At 43.1% G+C, this 19,864-nt stretch overlaps 1 protein-coding gene across 3 annotated transcripts in view; it reads right to left on the bottom strand.

The window, feature by feature from the left end:
• The window catches only part of PLPPR1 (phospholipid phosphatase related 1), a 601,803-nt gene extending 585,186 nt beyond the window's left edge, over window positions 1–16,617 (bottom strand). The window contains exons 1-3 of one of the 3 annotated variants that reach the window (XM_059889070.1): window positions 16,341–16,617; window positions 15,588–15,732; window positions 13,939–14,024 (exon numbers count right to left, since the gene is read on the bottom strand). The gene's annotated coding sequence lies outside the window, so the exon portion shown is untranslated. The remainder of the gene's footprint in view (window positions 1–13,938; window positions 14,025–15,587; window positions 15,733–16,340) is intronic. The other 2 variants (XM_059889072.1, XM_059889071.1) reach the window with 2 other exon arrangements.
• Window positions 16,618–19,864: the final 3,247 nt, after the last annotated feature.

The raw sequence follows: 19,864 nt of genomic DNA, 5'->3' as shown, positions 1-19,864 counted from the left end.
GCACCACTTATCTGTTTGCCTTTTCTGATTCTGTAACTCTTTACACCCTCATTAGTCACGCTATCTTACAAAATAAGCAGAATTATGGGAAGATGCCAAGAGAAACATGGACTGCACTGCTTTTGCATTCATAGTCACCACACTGAAGCACTGCCACAGAAAGCCACTGCTTTTCAATATTGGAAGAAGCAAAGCGGCGCTTTGAACCAGACATTTGTTGTTCAAAGAATCATTTGAGTAGCCTCTCTTATGAAGGATAAGCCTGCACCTTTGCTCTGGCAGAAGAATATAACAGAAACATTCGTGCTGTACCAAGTCAGACACGTCAAAATACCTGATGACAACTAGGGCTGGTTTCTGGGGGAAAGGTAGACCTGTTTGCATATTGCATATTCCAAGAGAGGATCCCCAAACCCTGGTCCCTGACTCAAAGTCAGGAAGACTTATGAGGACTGACCAGGGTGGTCCAGAATTAGGCCCACGGGAAAGAAAAACATGCCCTCTGGAATAAAATGATCTGTGGGGAGGGGTAATCTAGGTTAGCAGTCTGGGCTCAATAGGCCTGAAATGTGTAAACCAGGAGGCCTGGCATAGGCACAATGTATAGTGATAATGCCCGGGGACCCAGCCACCCTTGCACATGTTGCGTTTAGAAGACCTCTGAGTGCAGACTAAGATAACAGTGATCTTGGAGCCCAATCGTGGGAGATCACAGTGGTTTGTACTGGTGTCTGGACCATTATTATACTGCAAAGGGAAACATCAGCATCTATGGGACACTATAAGACCCAGCTTAACAGCAATACCAAGAGTTAATATCAAATGATTATCAGGCTTCCCTTTTCCCTCTGATTCTGCCATTAGAAGGAGAAACCATCCTTTCCCCAAATTGGACAAAGTAAACCTTCATTCAGAGTTCTCATAAATTTTTAAATAGGGGTATGGGCCTCAAGAGGCTTCCCAGGTGGCTCAGTGGGAGAACCCGCCTGCCAAGCAGGAGATGCAGGTTCTATCCCTGAGCTGGGAAGATCCCTCAGAGAAGGAAATGGCAACCCACTCCAGTGTTCTTGCCTGGGAAATCCCATGGACAGAGGAGCCTGGTGGGCTACAGTCCACGGGGTTGCAAAGAGTTGGACACGAATTAGCAACTTAACAACAACAATAACATGGGCCTCAAGGCAAACACTGGACATCCTCTATGGAATACTTGGAGTCTTAACTAATTAACTTAACCAAATTAAGGTGATATGACCATATTTGTATCCTGAATTAAAAAGTGGGTTATACTCATTATGGAGAAGGAAATGGCAACCCACTCCAGTATTCTTGCCTGGAAAATTCCGTGGACAGAGGAGCCTGGCAATTTGCAGTCCATGGGGTCGCAAAGAGTTGGTCACAACAGAGTGACTAACACAACATACTGGTTATGGTGATACAAAAGCAGGATTCACACAGCCCAGCCTGAAGAAGGGGCAACATTAGCCTATAGAAGCTATGCTGGTGGAAAACATGCAGCAGTCTTTCAACCAAAGTTTCTACCTTCTGAACCCAGACATTTAGTTTATTATTTTCTATGTTAGATTTCCAGTTAAGGTGAAAAGCTGAGCATGTCTCATTCCTGGTGCCTATTTAGATTATTAAAAAAAAAAATTAGGGAAGACAGCTCAAGAGGTAGAGTATATACGTATAGCTGATTTATGTTGTTATACAGCAGAAACCAACACAACATTGTAAAGCAATTATCCTCCAATTTAAAATAATAAATTTAAAAATATTTTTTTAAATTATTAGGGAAAAATATGGGACATCGTCACATGAGAAACACTGAGATACTTCAAAAACTACTCTGCTGAGGGAGCTAGATGGAAGGAACGGCTGGCCATTCCCATGACTTCTCTCAGGTGCTGGGCAAATTTACCTATGAAGTAAGTGGAAGAGATCTCAGTAGAATCCGTTGAAAGGGAAAAGCAATCAAGTGAGGCAAAGATGGCCTGTGAGACCATCCTGTATTGTAATGAACTCCCACCTGAGCCCCTAGAAAAAGCACAGATGCTAGAGGCCACATCAGACAAGGATCCCAGGTCTCAACTAAGAAAGACTGTCCTGCTTAACCACAGACAAGATAGCAAGCTCATTTTGAGAGCAACCCTGATACCAGGGAAAGTGGCTCTGCCCTTGTTGAAGTCTGAGTGCCACTACAAACTTGGAAGTAAACTCTGGCTCTAGTTCCCACTGTCTTCCTACCAGAAGGTCTGATCTCTAAACTAGCTGGCAGCTCAAAAATTCAGACCACCTAACTTTTTCCTCTTCTCTTTCTTCTTTACCTATGGCTGAAATATTCAAACATAGATCCAAGTTCTATCGGATCCATTTCAACTACCAGTATAGGACAAGAATTGACATTCATCTGTAAGATATGCAAATGAAAGGGAGGGGTGGAAATCACCAAACAGGTAAAGCATTGCTGCTGCTGCTGCTGCTGCTAAATCGCTTCAGTCGTGTCCAACTCTGTGCGACCCCATAGACGGCAGCCCACCAGGCTCCCCCATCCCTGGGATTCTCCAGGCAAGAACACTGGAGTGGGTTGTCATTTCCTTCTCCAATGCATGAAAGTGAAAAGTGAAAGTGAAGTCGCTCAGTCATGCCCAACTCTTCGTGACCCCATGGACTGCAGCCTACCAGGCTCCTCCATCCATGGGATTTTCCAGGCAAGAGTACTGGAGTGGAGTGCCATTGCCTAAAGCAAGTCAAATGAAAAGAAGCAACCTGGAGAACCAGAACAAGAGCACCTCTTTGAAACGTGACCACCAGGAACAGGAGAGGATTTTTGACATTGTCCAACACATGGTTCTCAAAAGAAGAGTAGAGGGGAAAAGCACACATAGATGAATCCACAGCAGACTACCAAGAAGTCACAATACTCCGGCATCATAAAAAAATAGCACAATAGTGAAGACATGTAATGAAACACTACAATGGATAATGAAAATACTCCAACACTTGGGCCACCTGATGTAAAGAGCCAACTCACTGGAAAAGACCCTGATGCTGGGAAAGACTGAAGGCAAGAGAAGAGGGCAGCAGAGGATGAGATGGTTAGATAGCATCACTGACACAATGGACATGAATTTGAGTGAACTCTGGAAGATAGTGAAGGATAGGGAAGCCTGACATGCTGCAGTCCATGGGGTCACAAAGAGTTGGACATGATTTAGCAACTGAATATCAACCACAACAATAGATACAGTGAGCAGCTCACTGGATCTTTTCTGAAAATGTAATTAGAATTATACAGAAGTCAAGCTCAAAATATCCTCCCACAAATAGAAAAGAAATTGAGTAATAGGCTAATTTAATGAGAGAAAAGATACATGGAGAGATCACGATTGTATCTACAGAAACAATGTCAGATATAAAAACTGAGATAAGAGAGAAAAAGAAATAACTCTCTAAAGTTAGAAGCCTTACAGAGTTCCTCATTTTCCGCAAGCAAGAGAGAACTCAGAATGCTGCTCTTACCAACTCCAAGTTCAAAATCATGTTAGTAGCTTGAAATCAGCCATGGGGGAGCATTTATACCATAGAAGTCAGTGAATGCTACAAATAACTTCTATTTTTCAGAGTCACTACTATCCCACAAGGTACAATCAGCAAGGTGCTCTTTTTTGTTGTTTGGTGTTGTGGTAAAATGTACATAACATAAAATTTAGCATTTTAGCCATTTTTAAGCCAGCAATTTAGTGGCCTTAAGTACACATACAGCATTATGCAACCATCATCACCACCATGCATCTCCACAACTTTTCCACCATCCCAAACAGCAACTCTGTATTCACTATACAATAGCCTCCCTTCCCCACTCCCCTCAACTCCTGCTGCTGCTGCTGCTAAGTCACTTCAGTAGTGTCCAACTCTGTGCGACCCCATAGATGGCAGCCCATCAGGCTCCCCATCCCTGGGATTCTCCAGGCAAGAATAGTTGAGTGGGTTGCCATTTCCCTCTCCAATGCATGAAAGTGAAAAATGAAAAGTGAAGTTGCTCAGTTGTGCCCAACCCTTAGCAACCCCATGGACTGAAGACCACCAGGCTCCTCCATCCATGAGATTTTCCAGGCAACAGTACTGGAGTGCATTGCCATTGCCTTCTCCCCTCAACCCCTGGCAACCACTATTCTATGAATTTCTTTAGGTTAACACTTAGTATGAGTTGAAAAGGGTTGACGGCTTTGCCATTGCTTGACCAATAATTATATATGTTGAAAACCTTTGAGCAAGGTAAATATCTTCTTTTCCAGTTGACTTTTCCCCAGAGTCTCCCTATCTGAGACAGTTGGAAAAGGCTTGAAAAAATGAATGTGACAGGAAGTGGCTTTAGCTCCCTGACACACAGATATTCAGGAACTACTTGGTATTTATTGAAGTAGAATCAGTGGCAAGAAGTAGCCAGTGCTGCCAACATATTCGGTGGGTTGAAGTGAAGTGAAGTCACTCAGTCGTGTCCAACTCTTTGCGACTCCATTGTAGCCTACCGGGCTCCTCTGTCCATGGGATTTTCCAGGCAAGAGTACTGGAATGGGTTGTCATTTTCTTCTCCAGAGGATCTTCCCTACCCAGGGCTCGAACCCAGTCTTCTGCAGTGTAGGCAGATGCTTTGCCATCTGAGCCACCAGGGAAGCCCTATCCAGTGGGTTGCTGCTGCTGCTGCTAAGTCGCTTCAGTCGTGTCCGACTCTGTGCGACCCCATAGACGGCAGCCCACCAGGCTCCCCCGTCCCTGGGATTCTCCAGGCAAGAACACTGGAGTGGGTTGCCATTTCCTTCTCCAATGCATGAAAGTGAAAAGTGAAAGTGAAGCTGTTCAGTCGTGTCCAACTCTTCGAGACCCCTTGGACTGCAGCCTACCAGGCTCCTCCATCCATGGGATTTCCCAGGCAAGAGTACTGGAGTGGGGTGCCATTGCCTTCTCCATGATACATACTACTACAAATAAAACAGATAACTAATAAGGACCTACTGTATAGCACAGGGAACTCTACTCAATACTCTGTAATGATCCATATGAGAAAAGAATCTAAAAGACTGTATATAGGTACATGGCTAAATGATTCACTTTGCTGTATACCTGAACCTAACACAATACTGTAAATCAATCATATGCCAACAGAAATTTTAAAAATAAATGCAAAGCCCAGTTCACTTTAAGTGTGAAAACTAAGAAACAGGTCCCAGTTTGAGCTCTGTGCTCTCCTTGAGAAGGTGGAAAAGGAAAGTGTGCTAGCAACTATGACACACTGTGTGAACTCCCTCCTGGAAAAGAGAAGCTGCCATAGGAAACTTTGGCCACACCTAGGCCAGCCGCCTGGCACCACCTACCCTTGAGGTGTAGCAGATGAGGCATCTGTATAGGTGAAAGTGTCTCCCCAAATGACACTGAAGTCCTAACCTCCACTACCCATAAAAGTGACCTCACTGGAAGTAGCTGCAGATGATCAAGTTAAGACAAGGACACTGGGGGAGGGAAAGGGCTAATACAATATGACTGTAGCCCACTAAGCTCCTCCGTCCATGGGATTCTCCAGGCAAGAATACTGGAGTGGTTTTCCATGTCCTCCTCCAGGGGATCTTCCTGACCCAGGGATCGAACCCACATCTCTTATGTCTCCTGCGTAAGCAGGCAGGTTCTTTACCACTAGCGCCACCTGAGAAATCATTTTGACTGGTGCCCTTCTAAAACCAGGGAATTTGGACACAGAGGTTGACACTGACAGATGGAGGAGGATGTGAAGACAGAGAAAACACTATCTACAAACTACAGATGCCTGAGGCTGCTGGAAGTCAGGAGAGTGGTATGGCACAGACATTCCCCCTCAGAGCTGTCAGAAGGAAGCTACCCTACTGACCCTTGACTTCTGACTTCTAGCCTCCAGACTGTGAAGTCGTAAATTTCTGGTGTTGAAGCCACTGTGCTCATTGTGCTTTGTTAACAGCAGCCCCAGGGAACTAATACGACATCAAAAGAAAGTATTGGTTTAAAACCTGGTGGATCATTGAAAATCAGACTACTAATCCAGAGGCCTAGGAAAAAAAGAGGCACTCAAACTGTGATGCCAAAGAAGAGCATCAACAGAGCTGATTAGACAAAGTTGAAAGGGTGGCAGGAACAGACCAGGAGCAAAACCAAAGAGGCTCTTACATTCAGTACATAGGCATGGACCAAGCACTGTCCCAGGTGTGGGCACACAGAAGTGAATAAGGAGTCACATGCCGTGTGTGCCACCAGGCTGTGGTGGATCCAGCGTGCTGAGGTAGCAGTAAGCAAGGTGCTTCAGGATCAAGGTGGTGGGGGATACGCACAGAGAAACCTGGGATTCGGGGAAGACTTCCTGGGAAACAGAAGGTGTGTGCCTGCTCAGTTATGTCTGACTCTCTGTAACCACATGGACTGCAGCTCTCCAGGCTCCTCTGTCCATGGGATTTTTCCAGTCAAGAATACTGGAGTGGGTTGCCATTTCCTTCTCCAGGGGAACTTCCCCACCCAGGAATGGAATCACATCTCCTGTCTCTCCTGTATTGGCAGGTGGATTCTTTACCTCTGAGCTACCTGGGAAGCTCTGAAAAACAGGATATCTAAGCTCAGTCTTAAAGGATAAGAAACTGGCAGGATGGATCAAAAGATGTCTACTTGCTACGAGACAGCAAAAGAGACACTGATGTATAGAACAGTCTTACGGACTCTGTGGGAGAGGGAGAGGGTGGGAAGATTTGGGAGATGGCATTGAAACATGTATACTATCATGTATGAAACAAGTCGCCAGTCCAGGTTCAATGCACGATACTGGATGCTTGGGGCTGGTGCACTGGGACGACCCAGAGGGATGGTATGGGGAAGGAGGAGGGAGGAGGGTTCAGGATGGGGAACACATGTATACCCATGGCAGATTCATTTCGATATTTGGCAAAACCAATACAATATTGTAAAGTTTAAAAATAAAATTAAATTTAAAAAAAAAAAGATGTCTACTTGCATAAAGAATCCAGGGGCCTCTTGGTACCACCATGTTAACAATGTTGAATAGAATGTGATTTTTTTTTAAGAAAGAATGAGGTGTCACTTTCATTTGCACACTTGCACAGAGTTTGGCACCTCCAGCTGGAGTTCACCCACAGTAATAACCAGCAGCAGGAGCCACATTACAGAGCAGAGGAAACCATGGCCAGGCCAGTAACTCATCCCAACATATGCAGATATAAGAGCAGAGGAAAAGGGAATAAAACTGCACATGCCACATGGAAATCAGTTATAATTGTTTATGGTACATGTGGGACATGCCAGACCACTACCACCTTTCAGAACTCCCAGAAAACACAGAGGACTTTGCAGGGGCTCCTGACAGCAAGTGGGAGCAAGCCAGAGAAACTAAAGTAAAAATAAAAATAATAAGGCTCTCATAGGGTTGTTGTAAGAAATGAAGAAAGAAGAAATAATATTTCAGAGCAACTGGGATATACCACCCCACTCCATCTATCAATGTTTGGTCTAACCTGTCTGGCATTTACTTTATCATCTTGTGTTAATTTATCATCATTATCACTTACCAATATTCATTTCTTGAAAGCAACCTATTTGGGGAAAGATGCCTTCATATCACAAATGAGGCTAATTTAATGGCTCCAACAAGCAGTACCCTAATGGGGAAGCCAGCGGCTGCAGGTGTGAGCACAGACAGGCCCGACTCAGGTCTCCTTTGTGCTGCACTGCTCTGCTAATCGGATCTAACGAAGGAGCTGGAGGTATTCTCCTTCTGTTTTCTAATGATGTTAATGTCTTCATGAGGTTAATGAAACTGCTAACACAGGCCAATTATGAATGGCTTTATGTATAATAAAAAACCATCTATTCTGAGTTTTTTGCAAACAAGAAGGACAATGATTGCTGTGGTGGTTTTGCCTATTATTGAGTATATCAACAGGGCTTTTTTTCCTTCTTTTTTCCTTTAAGGACCAGGCTCAAAGACCACTAAACTTATGTGATTCAGAGATGCCTAGATTGCTAGGTGGACCTAGCTGGGGACTGCTTAAGGCTACAGCCCTCATTTAGTCCTATCCTTTATGGTCTCTACTGCCCCCTGCTGACTGGGAGAGGCAGGAGCTGCTCTCCAGCACCCCCTTGGGAAATGGAAAGCACCAGAAGACAAAATATGAACAGCTATTATTTACTGTCACTTACTATATGCCTTCTAATTTAATACTCACAACATTCCCATGGGGTAGCTCCTGCCCTTTTACAGATGAAGAAACCTAGGCTCGAGTAATAAACCAAGTTCCCCAAGGACACAAGGCTTGTGAGTGGCAGATCCAGGACAAGGTATAAATCTGTCTGACTCACAGCTGCTGTTACACTCCCACCAGAGACATGGTAGAGTGAAAAGTACATGTATTTTAAAACAAGATAAATTTGGATCTTGGTTTTCCTTCCCCAATTTAAGAGCCATTTAAGATAAACCTTAAACAAGTTCTTATATTTATTTTCTCACTTCATGGCAAATAGAAGGGGGAAAAGTGGAAACAGTGACAGACTTTATTTTCTTGGGCTCCAAAATCACTGTGGACGGTGATTGAAGCCGTGAAATTAAAAGATGTTTGCTCCTTGGAAGAAAAGCAATGACAAACCCAGACAGTGTATTTAAAAGCAGAAATATCACCTTGTCAACAAAGGTCTGTATAATCAAAGCTATGGTTTTTCCAGTAGTCATGTAAGGATATGACAGTTAGACCAAAAAGAAGGCTGATTGCCAGAGAACTGATGCTTTCAAACTGTGGTGCTAGAGAAGACTCTTGAGAGTCCCTTGGACTGCAAGGAGATCCAACCAGTCCATCCTAAAGGAAATCAGTCCTAATACTCATTGGAAGGGCTGATGCTGAAGCTGAAACCCCAATCCTTTGGCCACCTGATGTGAAGAACGGACTTATTGGAAAAGACCCTGATGCTGGGAAAGATTGAAGGCAGGAAGAAAGGGGGACGACAGAGGATGAGATGGTTGGATGGCATCACCAATGCAATGGACATGAGTTTGAGTAGGCTCCAGGAGTTGGTGATGGACAGGGAAGCCTGGTGTGCTGCAGTCCATGGGGTAGCAAAGAGCTGGACATGACTGAGCAACTAAACTGAACTGATCACCAACTCAAAGGACATGAGGTCGAACAAACTCTGGGAGATAGAAAAGGACAGGGAAGCCTGGTGTGCTGCAGTTCATGGGGTTGCAAAGAGTCAGACACGATTTGGCAACTGAACAACAACAGAATGTGAATCATCACACCTATGTTGGAGGTTTTTTAGAAGGGTTAGTAATAAAGTAAGTAAAGCAAAGAACCTGAGATATGGTGACTGTATAATAGCTGGCATGTGCTACCTGGGGCCAGAAACAGAAAGTGGACAAGGATCAGCTTTCTTGTGGCTTAGTGACTGCTTCATTCAGGTTCTGTGAAGGTTTGTAACTCAAGATCCAGGCTCAGAAAGATATTAAAATGCTCAACTAATGATGTCAACACATCTGAATAGCTCCTTAACACTTATAAAGCACTTTTGTGTATATTTTATTTGATCTTCACAAATACATACCCATAGATCCATAAAAATGCCATCATTAGAGAAAACTTACAATATGTCCAGTCATTCACTAAGCACAGAAAATGCATGGTCAAATTCCATCTTCATAACAACCCCATAGGTTGGTATTACTATTTTCCCCATTGTCTAGATGAGAAAACTAAGGCTCAGAAAAGTTAAGTAACTTTCCCAGAATCACACTGTACTAAGGAGCAGAGCTAAGACTTAAACCCCAGTCCACCTAGCCACAGAGCTCATTTCTCTCAATAAGGGGGCTAATGCAGTTTTCTTCTAAAGTAGGCTGGGCAAGCATGACATTTTCACTATGTACATGAGAATATTTTGACTCATATAAGGGAAAGCAACCCCTCAAGGACTCACAAGTTCTATTTTGGGAAAACTAAGCCTTAATGGCTGTCTGGGGAGGCCTTACAAATAGCTGTGAAAAGAAGAGAAGTGAAAAGCAAAGGAGAAAAGGAAAGATATAAGCATCATCTGAATGCAGAGTTCCAAAGAATAGCAAGAAGAGATAAGAAAGCCTTCCTCAGTGATCAATGAAAAGAAATAGCGGAAAACAATGGAATGGGAAAGACTAGAGATCTCTTCAAGAAAATTAGAGATACCACGGGAACATTTCATGCAAAGATGGGCTCGATAAAGGGCAGAAACGGTATGGACCTAACAGAAGCAGAAGATATTAAGAAGAGATGGCAAGAATACACAGAAGAACTGTACAAAAAAGACCTTCACAACCCAGATAATCACGATGGTGTGATCACTGACCTAGAGCCAGATATCCTGGAATGTGAAGTCAAGTGGGCCTTAGAAAGCATCACTACGAACAAAGCTAGTGGAGGTGATGGAATTCCAGTTGAGCTATTCCAAATCCTGAAAGATGATGCTGTGAAAGTGCTGCTCTCAATATGCCAGCAAATTTGGAAAACTCCACAGTGGCCACAGGACTGGAAAATGTCAGTTTTCATTCCAATCCCAAAGAAAGGCAATGCCAAAGAATGCTCAAACTACCGCACAATTGCACTCATCTCACATGCTAGTAAAGTAATGCTCAAAATTCTCCAAGCCAGGCTTCAGCAATACATGAACTGTGAACTTCCAGATGTTCAAGCTGGTTTTAGAAAAGGCAGAGGAACCAGAGATTAAATTGCCAATATCCACTGGATCATCGAAAAAGCAAGAGAGTTCCAGAAAAACATTTATTTCTGCTTTATTGACTATGCCAAAGCCTTTGACTGTGTGGATCACAATAAACCGTGGAAAATTCTTCAAGAGATGGGAATACCAGACTACCTGACCTGCCTCTTGAGAAATTTGTATGCAGGTCAGGAAGCAACAGTTAGAACTGGACATGGAACAACAGACCGGTTCCAAAGAGGAAAAGGAGTACGTCAAGGCTGTATATTGTCACCCTGCTTATTTAACTTATATGCAGAGTACATCATGAGAAACACTGGACTGGAAGAAACAGAAGCTGGAATCAAGATTGCTGAGAGAAATATCAATCACCTCAGATATGCAGATGACACCACCCTTATGGCAGAAAGTGAAGAGGAACTAAAAAGCCTCTTGATGAAAGTGAAAGAGGAGAGTGACAAAGTTGGCTTAAAGCTCAACATTCAGAAAACGAAGATCATGCCATCCGGTCCCATCACTTCATGGCAAATTGATGGGGAAACAGTGGAAACAGTGCCAGACTTTATTTTTTGGGGCTCCAAAATCACTGCAGATGGTGACTGCAGCCATGAAATTAAAAGACACTTACTCCTTGAAAGGAAAGTTATCTCCAACCTAGATAGCATATTCAAAAGCAGAGACATTACTTCGCCAACAAAGGTCCATCTAGTCAAGGCTATGGTTTTTCCTGTGGCCATGTATGGATATGAGAGTTGGACTGTGAAGAAGGCTGAGCACCAAAGAATTGATGCTTTTGAAGTGTGGTGTTGGAGAAGACTCTTGAGAGTCCCTTGGACTGCAAGGAGATCAAACCAGTCAATTCTGAAGATCAGCCCTGGGATCTCTTTGGAAGGACTGATGCTAAAGCTGAAACTCCAGCACTTTGGCCACCTCATGAGAAGAGTTGACTCATTGGAAAAGACTCTGATGCTGGGAGGGATTGGGGGCAGGAGGAGAAGGGGACGACAGAGGATGAGATGGCTGGATGGCATCACTGACTCGATGGATGTGAGCCTGAGTGAACTCCGGAAGTTGGTGATGGACAGGGAGGCCTGGCGTGCTGCGATTCATGGGGTTGCACAGAGTCATACACAACTGAGCAACTGAACTGAACTGACTGAATGGTGGTATCTACAACCATGAGAAAGATCCTCGTCTCTGAAGATCATAGTGAGCTGAGATGATCATCGTCCAGTATAATACAAATAACACTTATGAATAAACTACATTCTTTATTTACCTCAGATTTCTCTTCAAATCTTTGATTCTGTAACTCCATTCTTCACACAGACTTAGTCTTAAAACTAGAAAATTTTTTCAAGCTAAAGCTACATTGGCACAAGAAGGTTCCAGGTGTATTAGGGTCACAATATAACAGCTGGAGAAGAACTTTGTGAAGCTAGTAATTGTCCAAAAGCATTAACATCCAAAGATAAATTAATAATAATGGGAGAAACAAACTATTCATTAAAACTAGAATGAGGTTAGGAAAAAAATTATCCCTTTGTAAATCTGGCCCAGCACTTTCACTACAAATTAAAATTTATGATAAATCACAAATAAATTGGATGGACATCTGCAGCAAAAATTAAATTACCAAAAAAAACCTGCACATTTGGGGAGCTTTACGAACAGGGAAACCACCAAGAGAGATAGCTTTTCTTGCAGATTTTTTAATGGATTCATTTCTTATTTAACATCTTTTAAAGAACAAATGTGATGCTTCCCACTCATTAGCTCCTTTTGAATATTAAGAATTTTCTAAGAACTGGACTGGGAGGACAGTCAGATACATAAGGACATGGCAACATAGGGACTAGAGGCATAACTACAGTGTTTAAATGTAAATTTATCAAGTTATGGATATAATTCTGAAACTTTTAGCCATGACACATATCTGTTTAATTATAATTATGACAATCATAAAATAGGAATAGAAAGAAAAGCCTTTATAAACACAAACTTTCACATCTTTAAAGACAGCTTAGGGGCTTCGCTGGTGGACCAGTGGTTAAGAGTCTGCCTGCCAATGCAGGGAATATAGGTTCAAACCCTGGCTCAAGAAGATCCCACATGCCACAGAGCAACTAAGCCCAGGAGCCACAACTACTGAGCCCATGTGCACAACTGCTGAAGCCCACACACCCTAGGGCCCATGCTCTGCAACAAGAGAAGCCACCGCAATGGGAAGTCCCCACACTGCAGTGAAGAGTAGCCCTTGGTGTCACAGCTAGAGAAAGCCTGCACAAAGCCACAAAGACCCAACGCAGCCAAAAGCAAATACATAAATCTTTAAAGATAGCTTAGGTTTCTATATATCTCAAGATCAGCTTTGTATTTAAACTGAACAGTGAAAACAGTGCAAATAATATACAAATATAAATAAAATAACATGGTTTCTTAAAAGTTAACTGTGAAGGGAAACAAGTCATTAGAGATCTTCCTATTTAAAATAAACCTATGACTTGTCCCTTCTTTTTATTAAGTGATAAATAATTTACTGTTCCTCAGTTCCTATTATTTTACTTGTATTGTAAAAATGTATCTTTCTGCAACCAAGACTTTCAAGTTGAGAAAGTGTATTAACTGAGGAGGGTTTGTCTTAAACACAGACTTTCCTACTTTGCAAGCCAAGTTATCCCTTTAGTGACCACAGACACGAATGAAGACACACTTGGCCATTCAGCAGCACTGGCCCAGGAAGTTGCCTGCATCTCATAAAGCACTGTGGGTCACAACACAGAAGCAAGACAGAGAGATGGCAAGTGTCCGGGAACTAAGAAGGAAATCTCCCATCTATGGTAAGATGCCTTTAACTGGAGTTGTTATCTTGACAAACAATGGACATCCCAATCTCCCAGTCTTTCCTCTCCAAACCTTCACCATTTACTGATCAATTAAGATGACTTATTTTATCCTACACAGCACACCCTTCACAGCTTACTATTTCTGCTATCTCTTTCCTACCCCTGTTGATGGCATGATATGTAAGACTTTCCTCTATCTCCAACAGTGAGTCTCTTGGCAAAGAAAAGAGAAGAGCCAAAGCATACCCAGGACTCTCCAGACCTTGGGTTGGACAATGACCCCTGAAGTAGGCAAATGGGCCCAGGGTGTTTATATGTCAGAATAAAGCTTTACCTTTTTCCTATCAAAGAAACTCTCAGAACTCGGCCAGTACAGTAGCTCTCAACCAGGCCAGTGGAAACATCCAGCCTCAATCAAATCTGTAAAATAAGATCATTGCAAGGGTTGTAAATTAGCAAAACTGCTACTGCTAAGTCACTTCAGTCATGTCCGACTCTGTGCGACCCCATAAACGGCAGCCCACCAGGCTCCCCGGTCCCTGGGATTCTCCAGGCAAGAACACTGGAGTGGGTTGCCATTTCCTTCTCCAATGCAGGAAAGTGAAAAGTGAAAGTGAAGTCGCTCAGTCGTGTCTGACCCTCAGCAACCCCATGGACTGCTGCCTTCCAGGCTCCTCCGTCCATGGGATTTTCCAGGCAAGAGTAAATTAGCAAAAACCCTGGACCAATTGCTCCATGTTTCTCAAAAAGTGAAATTTAGTCATCTTTTAATGGGTCACATGTTCTCCATGCCATCAGAGTCGGGTAACTTTTTTGGTCTCACACCTGATCCTCCTTCACACATCTCTGATACCAATCCAGCCCTGAAACCACTTGAGCTTGAAATTAAAGACCCTGAAAGAGTCTTTCCCAGTGTTTAAATGAATCTACAGTGTTTGACCCAGGCAGCCACAGCTAATGCTCCCTGGTTGCCTCTCTACTTGGGAATCTCAGCTTGAACTGCATTTTGAAAATGAGGAAACAGATAAAGGCAGCCCAGCAGGAAGAACGGAAAGCATGCATTGAAGTGTGGCACTGTGAAGCATCACGCCACATTCTAGAAAGGCGAGCAGCTGGGGACAACTAGACAAAGGGTGTCTGGGAGAAGTAAGGGGACAGAAACACTGAGAGGAGAGGTGTAGCAAGAGGCAAATAGTGAAAAGAGCTGTAAATTAAGCTGAAGACCCTGAACTTCACCCTGAAAACTGAAGGGAAAAGGCAGAAAGGGGCTGGGCAAGTTGTTGAAGGTTTCTAACTGGTTGGATTTCTGAAAGAAGTGAAGTGAATTTGCTCAGTCGTGTCTGACTCTTTGAGACCCCATGACTGTAGCCTACCAGGCTTGTCAGTCCATGGAGTTTTTCAGGCAAGAGTACTGGAGTGGGTTGCCATTTCCTTCTCCAGAGCATATTCAAGGGATCGAACCCAGGTCTCCCGCATTGCAGGCAGACGCTTTACCGTCTGAGCTACCAGGGAAGCCCAAGCATAGGATTATTTGAGAGAACAATTTCAAACTTCTATTTTAGAATTTCACACTGTCAAGTCATTTAGATGTGAAAAAAACCCCAGCACCTCCCAAATAAATGGAAAGCCAATATGAAATAACAGGCAAAACTTATTCACACCTTATAAAGGATTGTTTTTAATCGATAGGTTAACAGGATTTTGAAGGCCACAGGAAAGATGGCCTTCTTCCTACCAGCAAAAAGTACTTACTTCATCAGTAAAATCAGCTGGTATAAATCAAGGGTTTGCATGGCTGGTTGCATCAAAATCACCTGAGATGCTTGTAAAACTGCTGCTAACCTAGCCTCACTGCTAAGAGATTATTTAATTGGGTGGGGGGAGGGAGGGAAGGAGGCAGGCAAGGTATTTTTTAAAGCATGAGAAGCTCAAGGACTCTTCTGGCGCTGAAATTCCATCATCTGTGTCAAAGAAGGTTCCTACCATTTGAAGTGGAATGTGGTAAAAGCCATTTCTTTTTTATCTTCAGACCCTAAATCTGGAATGAGGTTTGGAAAGCACCTCCAAAGAGTTCATATCACCCTTCTTCTTTAAGTTGGTTTTATTCTTGGGCGTATCAAGTTTCTGTCTAAAAAAGCATAGGATTATTTGAGAGAACAATTTCAAACTTCTATTTTAGAATTTCACACTGTCAAATCATTTAGATGTAAAAAAAAAAAAAAAAAAAAACCCAGCACCTCCCAAATAAATGGAAAGCCAATATGAAATAACAGGCAAAACTTATCCACACCTTATAAAAGATTGTTTTTAATCAATAGGTTAGCAGGAATATATACATATAAAATCTTAGTCTGTGTAACATGTTCTAAAATGAGTTATGCCAGCACGGTAAATGAGCAGGCTCCCTACTTATGTTCTGCCCCTCTTCCTCTAGCGGAACCCAAGAACGTGTCTGCTTGCTTGCTTCTTTTAAAAGCTATTATTTATTGAACACATCCTATAAGCCAGGCATCGTGCCAAATACTTATTTCAAATGAGTTAGTATTTATCACCATTTTATTAATGAGGAAACTGCAGGGAGGGGTAACATAACTGCTCAAAGACAAGGCTAGTAAGAAGCAGCACCAGAATCTGAAGTTCTGTCTCCTAAGTCCCTGAGCCACACATCTCTCTACAGCTTAGTGCCATTCCTCCCCACTCTCTAAACCCCGTCTCCCACACCCTCACACTCCTTACCTTGACCCGTGGACCAGGATTCCACCATGAGTTCACCGAACATATGTGAAGAAGTAAATGAAGTGTAGACCCAGGCGCACAGCTCAGATCATCTGGTCCTCACCCAGGAGATGGGTCCCTCAGATTGCTGTCAGTAGAGCGCCCTCTGTTGTTTAGGATGCCGAAGTGGGTTAAAGACAGAGGACCGGAAGATTGAAAGTGCTTCCTCACACTGGGCTGACCTAATCTTGAGATGAATATGTCCCTTTTGAATATGAATATGTCCCCCAACTGTACCCACCCCCATCATAAAGAAAACAGTCCTGCTCCATCGGTCAATCCCAAAAGGCTTCAACCCAAAAAAGCAAGAAACATCAATCTGTTTTCAAGATTTTGTCTAAAATCAAGTTACAGAATCATTACAAAGGTCCTGAAATTAGCCTTCACCGTCCGGTAGATGTTATTTTCCTGTGTTCTCACTGTTCACACAGGAACTTTAACCTTTACGGCTATTGCCTTGTCAAAGTGTGACTGGGAGAAGAAGGAACGTCTCCTATGTGCGGCAGGATAACAATATTGAACCTGCTGCTTAGAGCACAAGGCCCCCAATGATTGCTTTATTTACCCAGAAATTATAAAACATTTAGAGACCCCTAGGGCAAGTTAACCATAAAATATTCAGCAACATCTGTGCCATATTATTTAGTGACAGACTAGACTCGGAAAATATGGCTGCTGTACTGCAGGCTGCCGTGCACCACGTCAGCTGTCAGGCTGTGGCTGGGAGGCGCTTTTTCCTGGCCCCTCGTTCCCACCGCCCTCGTTTTCAAGCAGACGTCTCCCACTCCTCACAGTCATGGGGCTACCAGGACAAGCTTAAGAACACGTTTGTGCTCAGAGTCCCCACGGACAAAGCAATTTCTAACAAAGGCTGCCTGATCCTATGAGGGTTGGGGTTGTGTCCCTCTCAGGAACTTAACTATACAGGTGAGTCCCAGGGAGGCAGGGTCACAGGGTCGGGATGAAATTGCCTACAGGCCGAGAGCGCTCAGTCGAGCCCAGGAGTCTATACATGCGCACTGGAAGCTGCTTTGTTCCAGAAATTGACCAGACTACAAACCAAGACACCTGAGTCCTATCGGACAGTCAAATGCTCAGTCATCACCTTCTTTGTGCAAAGCGCAGGGCTAGCTCTGGATGCTAGTCCTTCCTCTGCCACCTTGTGACCCTAATACTTGTGTGATCCTCAGAGTGGCTTTCAGGGTAGAAAGGACAAGACAGTCAATGGAAGAGCTGTTGTAAGCCACACGCCCTTCCTGTCACTAAATTCCAATAAACATCTGCTCTCTCCACCCCACTTGCCCCCATTTCCAACTACATGTTTATTTTGAAAAGTTCTCGTAGGCTGTAGCATGTCCTCTCCAAGAACTACTGGAGTTCTTGTTCAGTCGCTAAGTCCGACTCTTTGTGACCCGGTGGATTGCAGCACTCCAGGCTCCTCTGTCTTTCACAATCTCCCAGAGTTTGCTCAAACTTGTGTCCATTGAGTCAGTGATGCCATCCAAATATCTCATCCTCTGTTGCCCCTTTCTCCTCCTGCCTTCAGTCTTGGAGTAGATTCTTTATAAGCAGAGTGAACACACATCCCAGGCACACTGAATTAGAGTTTGCAATTTAACAAGATGCCCATCTGAACAGTAAAATTTGAAAAGCACGGTTCAGGGGTCAACAAACTTTTTCTTTATAAAGCTAAACAGTAAATGTTTCAGGCTTTGTGGATCATACAATCTTGGTCACTATTGGACTATGTCACTGTATTATATATAAGTGAATGAGTGTGGCCATGTTCCTGTAAAGCTTTGTTTACAAAAACAGGCTACATAGTTTGCCCATCCTGGGTCAGACCAGCACTTTTCTTCAAGTATTAGCATTCATTAGCACCACTTAGGGAGCTTGTGAAAACACTGCTTGCTGGTCCCTACCCTCAAAGTTTCTGATTCAGAAAGTTTAGGAAAGGGTCTGGGGGTTTATATTTCAAACAAGTTTCCAGGCAATGGCAAAGCTGCTGGGCCAGAGACCACACTTTGCAAACCACTATTCTAGAGTAATTGTTTTCAAATCTGGGTGTACATTGGAATAATCTAGGAGTATTTAAAAATACTCATTTTAGGACAAAGAAGATGTGGTACACATATACAATAAAATAATACTCAGCCATAAAGAAGAATTAAATAATGCTATCTGCAGCACCAAGGATGGACCTAGAGATTATCATCCCAGGTGAAGTAAGCCAGACAGACAAATATCATATGATACCACTTACATGCGGACGCTATAACAATGACACAAATGAACTTATTTACAAAACATAAACAGACTCACAGGCTTTGAAGACAAATGTATGGTTACCAACAGGGCAATGGGCAGGGGAAGGGATACATTAGGAGTTTGGAATTCACATATACACACTGCTACTGCTGCTGCTGCTGCTAAGTCGCTTCAGTCGTGTCCGACTCTGTGCGACCCCATAGACGGCAGCCCACCAGGCTCCCCCGTCCCTGGGATTCTCCAGGCAAGAACACTGGAGTGGGTTGCCATGTCCTCCTCCAATGCATGAAAGTGAAAAGTGAAAGTGAAGTCGCTCAGTCGTGTCCGACTCTTAGCGACCCCATGGATTGCAGCCTACCAGGCTCCTCCATCCATGGGATTTTCCAGGCAAGAGTACTGGAGTGGGGTGCCACTGCCTTCTCCAACATATGCATACTGCTATATATAAAACAGAAAATCAACAAGGATCTACTATATAGCACAGGGAACTCTACTCAGTATTCTGTAATAACCTATATGGAGCATCTGAAAAAGAATGGACATATGTATAACTGAATCACTTTACCTGAAACTAACAACAATGTAAATCAACTATACTCCAATATTTTTTAATTTAATTAAAAAAAAAAAAACCTCATTCCTCGACCTCCTCCAGACCAATCAAATCACAATCTCTAAGGATGGGACCTGGCCACATTGATGCTTTTTTAAAGCCCCCAGATGGTCACAATGATGCTTTTTTAAAGCTCCCAAATGATTTAATGTGCAATCCCAGGTTCTCACATTTCAAAATTACCAATTGTTCACTAAATGACAATGCCAAGGTGTTAGAAAGACAGAAATGTTAATGAGCTAATCTGCACTACCTTTGAAAGATCTAGAGTTAACACAAGAAAGACTTAAGTATTTTACAAAGGAATTTTTTTGTATGGCTCTCAAATGGATGGAACATTGTGACTAAATACAATCTTAAACTTGTATGTTGTTAAGTGAGTAGGAAAAAACATGGGCTTTCTGAATTTGCTTTCCTATACTGTTTCTGTTTTCAGTTTCACAATAGTTCACCAAGTTCCAAGACTCCTCGTTCTTCTAGCTGTGTAACCTCAGGTAAGTCACTCAAGCTTGCCTTTCCTTAACTATAAAACAGGAGGGTTCAACTTTTGTCGCTCCCAGCTCTAAATGTATTTTCTTTATGATTTGCATTTTATAAATCATGA

Source organism: Bos taurus, chromosome 8 (assembly GCF_002263795.3).
Source record: "Bos taurus isolate L1 Dominette 01449 registration number 42190680 breed Hereford chromosome 8, ARS-UCD2.0, whole genome shotgun sequence".
NCBI classification, from domain to species: Eukaryota; Metazoa; Chordata; class Mammalia; order Artiodactyla; family Bovidae; genus Bos; species Bos taurus.
The sequence above is the reverse complement of the archived record's forward strand: the minus strand, read 5'-3'. Positions and strand labels throughout refer to the sequence as shown.